The sequence below is a fragment of the Medicago sativa genome, chromosome 8 (assembly GCF_051527215.1).
Source record: "Medicago sativa cultivar Bolivia chromosome 8, Bolivia_mono, whole genome shotgun sequence".
In the NCBI taxonomy this organism is placed as follows: Eukaryota; Viridiplantae; Streptophyta; class Magnoliopsida; order Fabales; family Fabaceae; genus Medicago; species Medicago sativa.
Window position 1 is genome coordinate 51,732,821 of NC_140756.1, and position 16,460 is coordinate 51,749,280.

The following is a 16,460-nucleotide window of genomic DNA, read 5'->3' on the forward strand; positions in this document are numbered from 1 at the left end:
TATCTCTTTCACTAATCATATATACCATTGCAAAATTCATCTCGATTGTTTGAGGTGGCTTTTCTAGCTTATCGATAGCCCAAATCAATTTTTTTTTTAAGAAATAGCCCAAATCATATTGTCATCCTAAGAAACATCCACTAAATCATCACAAGATATATCGCGTCGCCACTCCGCAGCTTTATCACAAACATAAGGATTTTGAACGATTATTCATATTTTTCTTTGTTGGAATGAACCTCCATTCGTAAAAGGAATCACATTGAACAATGAATGCGCCAACTATTGGCAAAACTCTAGGATTTGAACTTGGAGGTTACACCAAATAGGATCACGTGTAAGTTGATTTCGGTTGTCTCCATTTGTCACGGGGTCATAAAGGACCGACTTCTTAAGCGTGCCATCACTAGAGAGGTCACTTTCATCACCCGAAGAAGAAGGAGAAGAAACATATATATGTGGTATGGAAGACTTCTTTGCTGATTATTAAGAAAATTTGAGCCTATTAGATCATTGACTTGATTCTTGGGTGCAAGCTAAAATTTAGCACGATGCATTTGATTTTCCTAGAAATCTAGAACTTGATACATTTGATGAGATAAAACCGCAAGTGCAGGGTTCAACCGAAGTAGTAAAAATAGAGTGTCGTTCCGACAGGGAGTTATGAATTCAATTAACTTTCAACAATGATTAGAAAAGAGTTTTGAGTTATAAAGTTTGGATTTTTAATTAAAAGAAAATAATAAAAATAAAACCGCCTTGGGATTATTGGTTCATCATAATAACGAATCCTTCACAAACAAACCCTAAACCTTAAACTTTATGTTTGACCTACTTTCTAAAGACAAGTTTCTCTTTAGCGTATCAAAGCTTCTCTCAAAGTCTGAGTGTGTTCCTCTAGCAACCACGCCTATTCTCATGGTTGATTGCTATTAGAATCCTTGAAGAATGCTCAAGGTTTGCTAGACTATTCTCATGTTTCGCAACCCTTGTCTAATTTCACTTGTTCCAATATCAAAGCACCGCGTTCGCTTTATGAACTGATATTTGAGTTGATGAATTAACAATTACTAAACCCTCCACATTCGCTTCTTAGTTTGGTAATTGTTAATTCATTATAAAAACGATGAAATTAGATTAGAAAGTAGATTTATATAAAATTAGGGTTTATGGTTTCGTTTGATTTGGATTACGTCATTAGACTTATCCAACAATCCCAAGACAAGAAGAGTCTACTCACTAACGTTCATTGTAGACATAGAAGAGAAGAAGAAGAAGAACATAAAATAAAGGTGAACTTTTATTCAAAGAAACAATTGTCACTTATTATTTCCAAAAACAAAAGATGGATTGTTGTGATAGCTAGCTACTCTATTTATAGTCTTATGACGACTTAAAACCTAAGCAATACATCACTAGAATGTTCCACAAGAAACCACGAGCTTTTAGGTCAAAATAGGTAGCTTGTTTCGAAGCAAAAGCACAAAAGAGCATCATGAAGCTTAGCACGGCCGTGCTACCGGTGGCACGGGCCGTGCCTCCTCTCTCGACTTGGGGAGTGACATATTTTTGTCCCATATTTTCGTATTTTCATCCCGAATCAGCTTCTAATCCTCTTTCTTTTGCTCCAAGACTCAATCTATCAAATATACGTTCCCGAAATATAATAACTTGCAATTGAAGTAAAATAGTTCTAAAAGGAAATAATATTTAAATAAAATAAAATCAAATCTAAATAAAACAGACTCAAATATTATATTAAAACTACTAATTATTGACTCATCAACATTCAAAAAAAGGATCAAAGAAATATTAAAAACAATAAACCATAATAATGTTAAACATCAAACCCTTTTAATATAATTAAGCGAGGCAAAAGCACTTTCTTGAATAAATTCAACGCACAATAATTTTTCGCTCATTATTCTTGGGACCGTATATTGATCCTCTCGAGTTCTTTTTTTCTTTTTTCAATAGTCGATCCACTCAAGATCTTTTTTTGTTATAGTCGATCCACCCAAGATCTATGCATATCTTCTTTTGTCAATTCATTAAATAATAATTCGAGTTGTAGCCGATGTTTTCAAATCATGAATCAAAAGAACTATTTTCTAACTCGTAAATCAAATCTTATTATGAATCATAAAAACGACGTTTGAAGTAAAAACAAGGAACATACGCAAAAACTTATAAGCAAATACTACGTTTATGAATTTCAAAATAGTTTAAGATTGAAATGATAAATCAATGAGAGTAGCAATAACACAAAAAATCAACAGAAAGAGAGGGCAAGCGGGGACTGTCTTCAAATTAGAAAGGGGACTATAAACATAGAATAATAGAGAAGAGACTTGGAAGCACCGACCAGAAGAAAGAATACCAAAAGTGCATGTAGGAGGATAGGACCGAGGACCAAAAACTATATGCTAGGGATTTTTCGAATCTCGAATTAGGTTATCTAAATGTTTCAAAATACAATGGTTGTACTGGTGAAAGTTGACAGAGCAAAAAAAGTTTTAAAATACACATTAGTTAGTCCATTTAATATTGCCCATTATTTACAGGAAGTTTGTGAGAAATCAATAATAGATGAATAAACCACAAAATTATGAAGATCCATATATATGCAGTTTGACAGTACAAACCTTGAGCCTCCTTCTCCACATGTGCGTCCACAAATTTAATAGTTTATTTGGGCGTAAAGGCTTTGCTAGATAATCTGCTGCTCCAAATCTCAAGAACTTATCCAGAACGGATACCTCATATTGTGCGGACATCACTTATCAAAACAAGATATTTAAAAGATTGATTAGACGAAGCATAACATAATTTGCATTAACTCAAAAAACTTATTGGTTTGTCAAAGCAAAGTAAATAACTAAATCTTATTTTTAGTGGGAGTTCTGCATAATTCTGTCTCGTGTTATGTACTTTAACATCCTCATACCCAATTTCTAATAACATCCTCAAAAATTACCTTATCAATATTTCTATAGCTAATTTGTTATTGGATTCAAAAACATTCTTGAGGTCCACTGACAATATGGTCCTAAATTTAATGTAATTGTCGATAGTTACTTGAGAAGATGATATAGATTTCTCAAGTAACTTTCAACAACTCCAAATAAATTAGAACTATCATGTTCTTAGGATGAAAATTGTAGCATCTATTTCATGGCATAGCAAATCAGCTTGATTGAAGCAGCATTCAAGCCAGTAATAAGCATCTGATGAAAGCTTCCAATTCTTGAACAGCTTGGTCAATAGTATAGATTATCATATTTTGTAACAGTTTCGTAAAAATATGTCACAATTAACCCCCTTAAATATACAAAAAACAAAGCAAAGTTGTCGGCAATTATGTTCTCCTTTTCAACTTTCTTAGTTTGAAACTCACATCAAAAGAAAGCAAGACAAAAGGAATATGTTATAATATTCAAATCACCTCAAGTTTGTCTTCCCTTGCTCAGTGATTCTTAGGAAGGCGACAAAACTCTTTCGTTAAAAGCATGCAGATATCCACATTTTCTGGTGACACGAAGTCTGCTGTAACTTTTGTGCATGACTGCACGAATTTACAATATAGTTATTAGAGTTATTAACGATAGATTCAGTCAAATAACCACAAGAAACATGTACTATTTAAACTTAAATTTAAGTCAAGAGGATTACATGACATATAGAGGTAAAGTACTGCTCCCACTGCACCAAATTATAAGTCATTTTGGTCATTTCATACATATTAAGAAATTCAATTAATTTTGTATGAGAAAGAAATATTATGAGTTGTTTTACAAAATTATCCTTATTAATATAGTGTGGGAAAGATAAATTAAAGATTTGAAAGAAGAGAGAGTAATAAATAGTTAAGGGTATAGTAGAAAAAATAACAATAATGTTTTACTGTTGAAATAATATGACATAAAATATTAACTCTATGGTATTTGTACACATATTGATGTAACCAAAAAAAATAAGATATTGCTACCATTAGTTTCTTCAATACTACAATCATAAGTATGGCATATCATAAGTATTACATAGGATAGCGAGCATAGACATATAACTACTAACCTAGACACATAAACTTAACATATAAATTTCTGAAAAGCATAAATATAATTCAGTTTTTTTTGTTTGTTTTTGACTAAAAATGTAATTCTCTGTTGATACGGTACTATTGAAACCATAATATGATGCTCCTTTTCAAATCTAATATAATATAATATAATCGTATTACATTAGACAAATTATAAAAAAATTCACCAGCAAATAAATTTACTAGTAAGCTCTATCAAGAGCACAAGAAATGCCCAGGATAATGATATAAATACAAGAAAAATAGACAAATTCAAGCGACCAAGAAACATGGCCCCATGAACTCACTCACAATACAAGTACAGGGCTATGCAACATATAAGACCAAAAAAAAACCCACACAAGACGTCCCTAGCAACAAACCAAAGAGTGTATTTATGATCACCTACATTTTGATTGATTGATGAATACATACTAGTACGTTACAATGGGTCGATGATTATTATAAACATTATTTCAATTTTTGTAAACACATCATCACGAATGGTAGCTTGAGTTGAGGGAACTCAACAAACCAGAAGAAACTGTGAGGTAACCTAAGAAAAACACCTACAGCCAAACCGACTCTTAACTAGGAGTCAAATTACCGTGATCACATGCATTTTAATCGATTGATGAATATATGAGGTCAAAATATGTTCCTAATTTTTTTAGAGTAAGATTCATATTTCATCAAGTGAGTTAGACTAACACAACTTCACAAGTAATATGGTTCCCTCACATGAGACATGGCAACAAACAACAAACGAAAGTTTTCAATTAAAGCACATTCATCTGTACGCGTGAAAATGAAAGAAAAAGGGCAGAAAGAACAAAAAGTTAAGCAAAGTTGTCTACAATTATGTTCTCTTTTTCAACTTTTTTAGTTTGAAATTCACATCAAAAGAAAGGAAGACATAAAGGAATATTAAAATCACCTCTCAAGTTTGTCTTCACTTGCCCTGCGATTCTTAGGAAGGCGACGAAACTCTTCAGTTAAAAGCATGCATATATCCACATTTTCTGGTGACACAAAGTCTACTGCAACTTTTGTGCATGACTATAAGATTTTATAATATAGTGATTAAAGTTATTAACTATAGATTCAGTCAAATAATTACAGGATACATGTACTTTTAAACTTAAATTTAGGTAAAGAGGATTATATGATAAGAGATGTTTCACCTTCAGATTTCTAACTTGGTGAGGGCATCCAGCAGGTATAAATACTGCTTCACCATGTTTCTTCTCAAAAGTCATAGGTACTACACCTGTAATTGATTAATATTCTAGTAAATAACTAATCACATGATGAATTAATCTAGAAAGTTTGAAATTCTATGTGCTAACCAAATTCTGCCTCCAGCTTCTTCTTATACTCAAAAGTCAAATAAAAACATTGGTAATGAATAGGATGAATAACCTAAGCAACAAAAAAGTTAGTGAGACTCAAACATGTAAAAATAAAGTTAAGTGAAAATGTTGATTATATGTGATAATATAATACCTCTTTTACTGGAGAACAATAAGTATGCCTAAATTCTTTGGAATGTTTTCTAAGATATGCTTCTAACTTTGCAGTATCTTCTCTTCTGAAAACGTCCCAAAGTGCACCAGCTGTTTCTGATGTATGTTTTGTGATTGATGGAACTTCATTTGATAATAGCTTTCCTTTGATCTCAAAAGGACCTCCATTATCTTTAACAAGACCCTCTTTCATATCTTGAGCCTTATGTGCTCTTTTTATTTTTTTAATAGCATAAAGTTATTCATCTGATAATTTCACCTGAGTTATATGAGTCAAAATATTGACCTTGAGCAATAAATTAAACTTAGTACCATCTTATACTTGTCGCACCAATACAGCGTTGAAAGTACATAAAAATATAATGTAGCATATCGCGTCTGCCATATCACAATGGAGTTTTGTACCAGAATCTCCTCCGCCAAGCTCTTCTTTGGTTCCATAAGCAACGTAAGTTTTTGCACCTAAGTCAGGCTTTATGACATGTGGTGGCAACTTTGCAGCAAGGTTTAGAATTCCAGATCGAGGATCACTATACTCTTGAAATGGCAAACAACGGATAAACTCGTCACAAAGGCGCGGCAAGACATTTTCAAACTCATCATAAGGTGGCCAGTCTTTTAGCTTGAGCATCTCCGGCCAGAAATTTATATATCTTCTTCCCTCTTTACAACCTTCAAAGAACTGGCGAGTGTCAATTGTTACTTGCAAAGGTTTACATAGGGAGATAAATATTGGTCTAAATTTTAGAATTAGTATATATAAATGACATATAGAGTTAAAGTACTAAAATATTAATAATGAGTTGGCAATTCGAGCCACATGTTTTTCTAAAGTGTAAGAACGAACATCACCAAAGGAAATGTAACTATGAAAAAAACTATAGATTTATTTGCGCATGAGTTTGACAGCATATGTCACATTTGGGACTCCAATCTTTTGCGATTTTTATATCCTAAAAGCACCAATGTTGAAAGACTCGCTCTTGTTCATGCAATCCGAACATATTTTCTTTAAGGGAAATTACACCTCACCAAAGATACGGGGAGGAAATTTGAATGAACGCATCTAAAAAACATCAATTTTGTGCTGGCTGAAATTACAATATGAAAACATGTGTGATTTTTTAGAAACGCGGTTAGAAAAAATTTCCTTCCAACTACATATTTGTTTAGGCCTCCTATTATTAGATTATTTGATCAACCTTTATACGCTTTAGACCTAGACAATTCAAATTCAACTATTTTATATGATATTTGTTATAATTATATTGAAAAAAATCATCAAAAGTAGCCAAAGAAAGCATACCTCACAACTAGCCAAACAATCAATAGCCTTTACATTTGAGTTATCATCTGAACAGACACTTGAAGAGGAATTTACAGACAATTAATGCAATCCTGTCCCTTGTTTGAGAACGTAAGATATTAGAACGGGTTCGCCGTTTCTCCAGTATTTTTGGAATTTAAATAGCTTTTTTTCTATGAGGTCACTTGACATTGGATGGTATATGTCATTGTAATTCTTGCAACTTGATATTCTTTCTTTCTCAACATTCTTTTGTTTTTCAATTTTGCAAAAATGTTTCTTCAAATGGCGAGCTTTTGTTACCAATTTAGATATCCTCCCAATTGGAAGGATGCGTTTCAGCTCCATCACACCGCCACCACAACCACCTAGTTCTTTTGGAGCACATTCAACCCTTTCATCACTATTCACATTCCATTTGGTCAACATGACCCTCTAAATTACTTGTATCACAAGTTATTGGTAGAGGATCACCACCATGCATGTACTCATCACCTCTATTTTTGTACTGAAACTTCATTTCAAAGCGTGGTGTGATACTTCTGTTGCGTATTTATTTGCAACAACTAAGGCATACTATATAGTAAGTATAAAAGGAATAGTTTGAAAAACACTCACACATTAGACACGACACGGTTACATCAATACCAGTAATAGTTTGAAAAATTTAAAATAATTGAATGTAATCACAAATGTTGGTGTCAAGCTATATAGTAAGTATTAAAGGAAAAGCAAAGATACCATACCAATAGATACGTTCCTTATCATGACATGGAGTTTGTAATACTTAATTTATGAACATGATTTTCCTGATATGAGAGCTTATTGTTAGTGATAAGTATAAACTTAAAATTAACAATTTATATATAATTAAAAACAAACGAAAGTTGAAGGTATACCTTGTATTTTGGCTTCAATCTCTTGTTCTTGACATTGTTCTTCAAAATTTTGTTTAAGAGATGGAAGTAGTAAATTAATCATATACGGATGATGATGAACTTTTTCACGATCCATGATGTTCCTGTTAGACGTCTGGATGTAACAATAAAATTATATTACTAAGTTGAAAAGTATGCTCACGTACATTTCATTAGAGAAACAAATTTAACGGACATTATGATATATGATAAATTAAACCTTGATCATTCCTCTTGAACACAAGCAAACATTGCAATTGCAATTCTTACGGCAAAAGGGGCACCTCTCTCGCGATATCTCTAATTGATATATTGGGGTACCTATGTGCAAAAATGAAAGAAAAAAATGTTACATTTTGCAAAGTTCTAATTTGATAAATTATATTAACAAATACATGACTTTGGAATGGTTACTTAGATGTAATCTAAAACGTACCATTGTTTAATACATCTTAAACAAGACATTTCGACATTTTGTACAAGATACAAAATGTGGCCTATCCTTTCTCAAGCACCGATGACATGTTTTGATATTTTGTTCAGTTTCTGTAGTTATTTAACACAAGTTGCATTTAATTAAGCTATGGTATAATTATAATACTTAAGCAACCAAAATAGTTGTCATAAAAGAATAAAACAAGCATTGAGAAAGACACTAACCATTATATTATCTAACTTTCCTTTGCTTCTTGACTTTGTCATTGAAACAAATATAACCTCCTCACCATCTTCATCTTCAAAAGTGTTATTGTCTTCAAGTTTTATTTTCTTGTGTTTTGATGTAGTACGATAGTTTTTTGATTTGGTAATATCAAGTTTACAACATTTTTCAACTCTTCTCTTCTATTTATATGTGCACTTTCTCTCGTTTCTCTTTTTCTTGGTTCACTACCGTAAAACCGGTGATTAACCACGGTCAAAAGCGTGGCTAAACTATCGTGTAACCGTGGGTAACGAATGTTACCACGTAGGCCACAACCGTGGCAAACAAGGGCGTCGCCAAAATTTAGCCACGTCTATTCCATGTGTTAGCCACGGCTAATTTTGTCGTGGTAACATTGTGTTAGCTACGGATTTGAGCTCTTCTAGCCACGGTTAACTCATGGATAAAAGAAATGGAGAAGGTCTCGTTTTACATACGCTTACCACAGGCCTAACCGTGGCTAAGTAGTGTTTTTTTTTTTAAAAAAAAAATAATTGCTATTTTTTCAGCTTCGGCATACTAACCAAAATGCGACAACGGTATATAAAGACAATAGTAACAATACTACTGCTTGGGATATAAGTAGACATTAAACTAACAAGGTCAAGATCCAATTTCTTAAAGCAATATGTAGGGATCAAAATACAAGTTACAAATATATAAAATGTAGTGGAATCAAAATTACATTTTTAACATATTATAGCAAGACTAATATACTAACACTTTCACTACCGAAGCTAAAAATACAAACAGGGTTCTTCATTTAGCAACCAAAAAACATGTTCCTTATTGGTTTAATTACTAGAACCGGTACTGTCAAGTAAAGGAAAAATGAAAGAAAGCATTGGTTAATTAAAGATCAACAATTGTATTATGCTAATTACAATGTAAACCAGAAACACGAATATGATTATTATGAAGAAATACCTTGGTTGAAACTTGGTAATTCATCGCCAAATTTTTCTTGCAAAAAGTTGGTGAGAAATGCCAAGTGACTTTGAGCTTGTGTAAGCTGCTCCTTAGTCTCTTCATATCCAGCTAACTTTTCCCCTAAAGTGTGTACTTGCTTCTTCAAATCCTCAATATTTTGGCTAGAGCTACCAACATTAACAAATTCGAGAGAAATGCTTGCGTGTTCCAAAAACCTTAGAGGGGCAAACACCAACACCTAATCCACGCACTCGACCTCGAATGCTCACTCCAAACACTTTTCCGACAACATCATCTCGGATAAGCATTAATCTTTGAGGGAACACCTAAAGTAGCAACACGCTCTTGATCTTTGAGCAAATTCTCTCGATATCTTATCCTATTAAAAACAGTAATTAACAACCATGAAATATCCAAACAAAGAGGCTATATACATTAAGAGTGATGTTATATCTCGCGACCCAACTAGATGCAATTTCATAAGCACCGATAATTAAATAATGCAATTTCGGATTACTCTTAAATTAAATATTGTGTCACATTGAAAAGAAAACAATGACTCATTCAAATTCAACTATAGCCGAAACCGAAGCCCTCACACACAAGATAAATGAAAGAGAAATGCAATCAATTTACTTACAACAATAACTTTTCCTTCGTCACTCACAAATTTTCCGTGCTTATTTATTAATGTTGACAAAATAACCTCACTGCGACATACCGGTCGTTTTAATCGTAGCTCCTAATAAAATCAATACAAAAAAGTTAACTATTAATTATCATATATAATATAACATACTTAAACTTTACTATGATAACATAATAAGATAACTAAGAAGAGTTCCCAATAGGTTGATTGTACATCAAACAAAGGAAGAACTCGAAATAAAAACGAGGGCCTCGCTTAAACCAAAGTATTTATCCAACATTATGAGTGCATATGGCAGCTTCTACACAAATGAGGCACACTTGGCATACCGATAATTGCCTAAATATAAAGTAATCCATAAAACATTACATTGGCATGCACCAATTACACCTTAGACTGTCTACCGTCCTAGAACTATCAAGCAAGGCAAATCCATATAAGGCATAAATAACCATAATACCAATAATACAAAATAGACATGTTAATTGATTTGAAGAAGATCTTATGATAACGTATAGGCCATTAGACGGTATCAAAATAGTCATGACTTAATTTACTATATTTTTTTTATAACCAAAAATATTATCACATTGAGAAGGATGGGTTCCTTGCACATGGGGTTTATTTTAAAAGATTTACGTTACCACAACAAATTCGGATTAAATTTCTCATTGGTTGTGAACATTTTGCAAAATCATCTCTTTAACTATGGCAGCAAATAGCCATCCTTGATGCGAAATTATACCATGCCAATAGCAGCAGAAGAATTCAGATATGTGATGAGCACCAATCTCATTGATAACCTCAAATTAGTGCATTGATAACGGCGAAGAATTCGTATATGTGATGAGCACCAATCTCATTAAGAATTCAGATACGTGAAAACAATCCATCCGTCATAATGAGCAGGTTTACTTGAGGGGCAACCTTACAAACACACCCGTGTTTGAATGTTATTACCGAGTACATTAAGGGTGTGATTTTACCCTACAGACCAATATGCATCAACAACACTCTAAATGAATAAACACTTGCACCTATCACTCTCAAAAACAACGGTACCGCAGCGGAAGTGCCCTTAACTACAAACCAAAACACGAAAATGTTCCCTCTATATATATCTTATACCTTTCCCTAATCATTCACAACCAACAGTGGGTGAAATATGTTCTCTCCTATATAAAAAAACAACAACAACAATCGGGTATAGAGAACAAAAATCTAAAAGACATCGCAATTCGAGTGCAAGCAATAGCCGATTCTTTATTTCACAAATAACGTCAACATGTACAAAATCATCAATTTGAGGGTTTCAAATCTAATTTCAAAATATCACCAAAGATCAGACCTAAGTTCAAATCATAATTTCTCACCGAAGAATAATAATAAGTTTAAATCTAAGTTCAAATCACCAACAAATCCATACGTTAGTATTCGGTATCAATCAAATTTTTTTATAAATAAATAATAAATTAAAGTAAAAAGGGTTCAAATCAACAAAAAAAAACCAGATCTACAAACCTTTACGAATGAGTAACTAAGAAAACAAGCTTAATCTTCAAAAACCCGAAACATAGAAATCCTTAAGTCAAAAACAATTTCAGAATTCACAAAACCTTAAACATAGAAATCCCTAAATATGTGAGGAAAAAAACCTAAATCAACGGAACTCACCGGTAAGAACAAGAACAGGGGTCATGGTGATTCAACAACAGAGATTTGATGGATTTGGGGAAAGAAGATAACGGCCAGAGAGAGAGAGAGAGAGAGAGATCGGCTATTTCATGGTGTGTGAGAGATGGTTGTGAATCGTTGGTGTGTGTGAGAGAGAGAGAGAGAGAGAGAGAGAGATGGCAACTTCAACTTTGTTTAGGGTTTCATTTGGGGGAAGTGAAATATTTTGTTTTAGTTTCATGTTTTTGGGGGAAAGAAATGAATAAATTAATAAATTAGAACTAAAAAAATTAATGAAGGAGGGAGAGTGAAAATATGGGCGCGGAACGAGTTTTCATTGAGGGGGAAAATCAGAATTAGGAATGTTCACTTAGCCACGGTAACACCGAGTGGCAAATGGAAATTTTAACCGTGGCAAAATGAAAGGTTAGCCATGCCCACCGTGCCGTGGCTAAATAACCGTGGCTAATCACCGGTTTTTCTGTAGTGGTTGTATATATGGGATTGATTACCCTTATACTCTAAATTATATTAGATTCTTTTTATGCTAATATATACTATAAATTTTATAAGTACGTACTACTTAACAAAAGATATTATTACATGTTTTATGTTAGGTCACTTGGGGTGAACATGTGGAAGTGGAAGATAAGATCCATACAAATTACATGTATAGAGATCTTGTTGGCAACTATAATTTATATATGGAGCTGAAAGCCGGATTAAGGAGCTTCAAAGAATGTGTGAGAGATCTTTAGGCTTGTATGTTGAAGCCATACTGTTGAAGAAACCATAGGAGGTTAATCACACTTTGTCTTCTAGAAGAAGAGTATCATTCCAATTCTTGTTATCTAGATGCATGAGGTCAGATACACACAAATTAACATTCGGTAACTCGCAATATTTTGAGAATCTAGCACCGAACCATCGTCAAGCGAACTCTCATTCCACACCGAAATATCCTTCTATTTCAAATCATCCATGTGTTTCCTACTATAAGAATAAATTAGGAGTTGCAAATACCATGACACATGTAGCTATAGGTTTATGACAAAGTGTGATTAACCTCCTCTCGGTTTCTTCAACAGTATGGCTTCAACATACAAGCCTAAAGATCTCTCACACATTCTTTGAAGCTCCTTAATCCAAGCTTTCAGCTCCATATATAAATTATAGTTGCCAACAAGATCTCTATACATGTAATGTGTATGGATATTATCTTCCACTTCCACATGATCAACCCAAGTGACCTAACATAAAACATGTAATAATATCTTTTGTTAAGTAGTACGTACTTATAAAATTTACGGTATATATTAGCATAAAAATAGTCTAATATAATTTAGAGTATAAGGGTAATCAATCCCATATATACAACCAAGAAAAAGAGAAACAGAGAAAGTGCGCATTTAAATAGAAGAGAAGAGTTGAAAATGTTGTAAACTTGATATTACCAAATCAAAGAACTATCGTAGTACATCAAAACACAAGAGAAGAAAACTTGAAGACGACAACAATTTTGAAGATGAAGAAGATGAGGAAGATATATTTGTTTCAAAGACAAATTCAAGAAGCAAAGGAAAATTGGATAATATAATGGTTAGTTTCTTTTTCAATGCTTATTTTATTTCATTTTGACAACTAAAAGGAAAAGTAAAGATACCATACCAATAGATACGCTCCTTATCATGACATGGAGTTTGTGGTATCTCAATCTCTCGAACATGATTTTCCCGATATGAGAGCTTATTGTTAGTGATAAGTTTAAAGTTAAATATATTAATTATATATAAATAAAAACGAATGAAAGTTGAAGTTATACCTTGTATATCTTAGCTTCAATCTCTTTTTCTTGACATTGTTCTTCAAAAATTTGTTTAAGAGATGGAAGTAGTAAATTAATCATATATCGGTAATGATGAACTTTTTCACAATCTGTTATGTTCCCGTTAGACGTCTAATTGTAATAATAAAATTATATTACTCAGTTGAAAAGTATACTCACATTTTATTAGAGAAACAAATTTAAGGGACATTATATAATAAATTGAACCTTGATCAATCCTCTTGAACAAAAGCAAATATTGCAATTTCAATTCTTACGACAAAATGGGCACCTCTCTGCGATATATCCAATTGACATATCGGGGTACCTATATGCGAAAATCAAAAAATAGTTACATTTTGCAAAGTTATAAGTTCATAAATTATATTAACAAATACATGACCTTGGAATGGTTATTTAGATGTAATCTAAAACGTACCATTGTTTAATACATCTTAAACAATACATTTTCTGACATGTTTTGATATTTTGTTTGATGTCCTGCAATTATTTAACACAAGTTGCATTTAATTAAGCTATGGTATAAATTATAATGCGTAAGCTATCAAAATAGTTGTCATAAAGGGAAAAAAAAGCATTGAGAAAGACACTAACCATTATGTTATCCAATTTTCCTTTGCTTCTTGACTTTGTTTTTGAAGCAAATATAACTTCCTCATCTTCTTCATCTTCATTCAAAATTGTTGTTGTCTTCTAGTTTTCTTTTATTGTGTTTTGATGTACTACGATAGTTCTTTGATTTGGTAATATCAAGTTTACAACATTTTTCATCTCTTCTCTTCTTTGAATTTGCAGAATTTCTTAAGCATGTTGATGTTTTGTTTTGATTTGTATCAATATTCTGTTGTGACGATTTTGCTGCAGAGGCTGAAACTTTTCTTTCAACTAGTGTTGTCATACTCTTTTTCTTCACACAAGGTAGAATGCGTCTTTCTTCATGACCTGATTTTTAGTACCCTAAAAAATCAGATTGTTGATTTGAGTTTCCTTGTCTTGAAATTTTAATCTTCATTCTCTCCGCACCAAATACAATATTTATCATTACCGTGGAAATAATATGAAACCAAATGAACAATTGTAAACGTTATCGTACATGTACTCATATTACTACCATTGTAGTTTCTTCAATACTACAATAATAAGTATAACATTGACATATAAACTACTAACCTAGACACAATATGAATTCAACAAATAAATTTTTAAAAATCATAAATATAATTCAGTTTTTTTTTTGTTTTTGACTAAAAATATAATTAGGTGTTGATACAGTACTATAGAAACCTTACTAATGCTCCTTTTCAAAAATAATATAATATAATCGTAGCACATTAGACAAATTATCATTTTTTTTAATCAACAAATAAATTTACTAGAAACCTACATCAAGAGATCAAGAAATGCCTAAGATAAAGACATAAATACAAGCAAAATAGACAAATTCAAGAGACCAAGATACATGGCCCAAGAACCCACTCAAAATACAAGTACAGGGGGTATGCAACATAAGAACTAAAAAAACCACACAAAGACCTCCCTAACGACAAACAAGAACAACACAACCAAAAAGTGTATTCATGATCACCTGCATTTTGATTGATGAATGCATGCAAGATCTTACAAGGGGTCAAAATATGTTCCTAATTTTTTTACAGTAATATTCATATTTCATATCAACTGAGTTGTGTTAGACTATCACTATGTAATATGGTTCCCCTGCATGAGACATGGCAACAAACAACAAAGAAAAGTTTTCAATTGAACCACATTCATCTATACGCATGAAAATGAATACAACATGTTCAAAAACAATGTACGAGAGAAACCAATAAAAAGAAAAAGAGTAGAATGAAGAAAAAGTTAACTAACCTGAAAATTATTGTGAGTGAAAAATCCACGCAGTTTCGAAAACAAGATAATGTGTTTGTTGTGCTATGAAATTAATAATATGCACAAGTTATCATCATATAGCTCTAGCTCATCATTTATAAAGGATAAGCATGAAAGGCTTTGCTCAACAAAAAAATTTGAAGGCTAGAAATGAATTAACGGCAAACTTTTATAAAAAAGGAAATATGAAAAACTAGGTAACTCATACAATGTACTTTGGACAAAGAATTGAATCTAATCAATCCACTACCAAAAAATGTTGGTAAAAAAAAAAAAATTGAATTTAATTGACTAACTACCCAAAAAAAAATTGGTCAAAAAGAAAATTAAATTCAATCAGCAAATATTATACAGCTTGGTCAACTCGGGGAGAAAGATACCATTTACTTTTTATTTTCTTTTTAAATTCTATACCTTACGATATTTAGTGAGTGTATTTATGATTTTTTTGTGGTGTATCAAGAGATTTGATACACCTTACTCATCATTTATCTGCATCTTTATATTACTTTGTAAGAGAGATAAATACAACTAGAAGACTCATTTTAATAAGTGAGCTCTATTGATGGTCACATTACTCTTTTACTTGTGTTTGTTTCTCTCATAAATAAACATTAAATCAAGGTAGATAAATTAAGCAAATCCAGACTCCAAATTTTAAAATCTCGACCCAAAAAATAAATAAATTTTTCTTGTATTGATGACATAAAGATTTCATCTGAAGAATTATGAATGACCCACTTTGCTGTTAGAAGTGAGCTCAAATCAGAGGGGTGTAACTAATGAATTTACGTGCTCTTATGTTACAACAAAATTGAGACAATTACCCTGTGTTCATGGACGGTGAACGTGCTAGAAAGGCTTGATTTGGCTCAAACTAACAATAAAATTTACAGATAGCAATACTAGCTTGAATATGTTACTATGGACACTGATGATGA

General features: G+C 32.2%; 1 pseudogene; it reads right to left on the reverse strand.

Moving 5' to 3' along the window:
- Positions 1 to 2,776: 2,776 nt before the first annotated feature.
- On the reverse strand, positions 2,777 to 14,669 carry LOC146899411 (lysine-specific demethylase JMJ26-like; annotated as a pseudogene).
- Between the last annotated feature and the right edge of the window lie 1,791 nt (positions 14,670 to 16,460).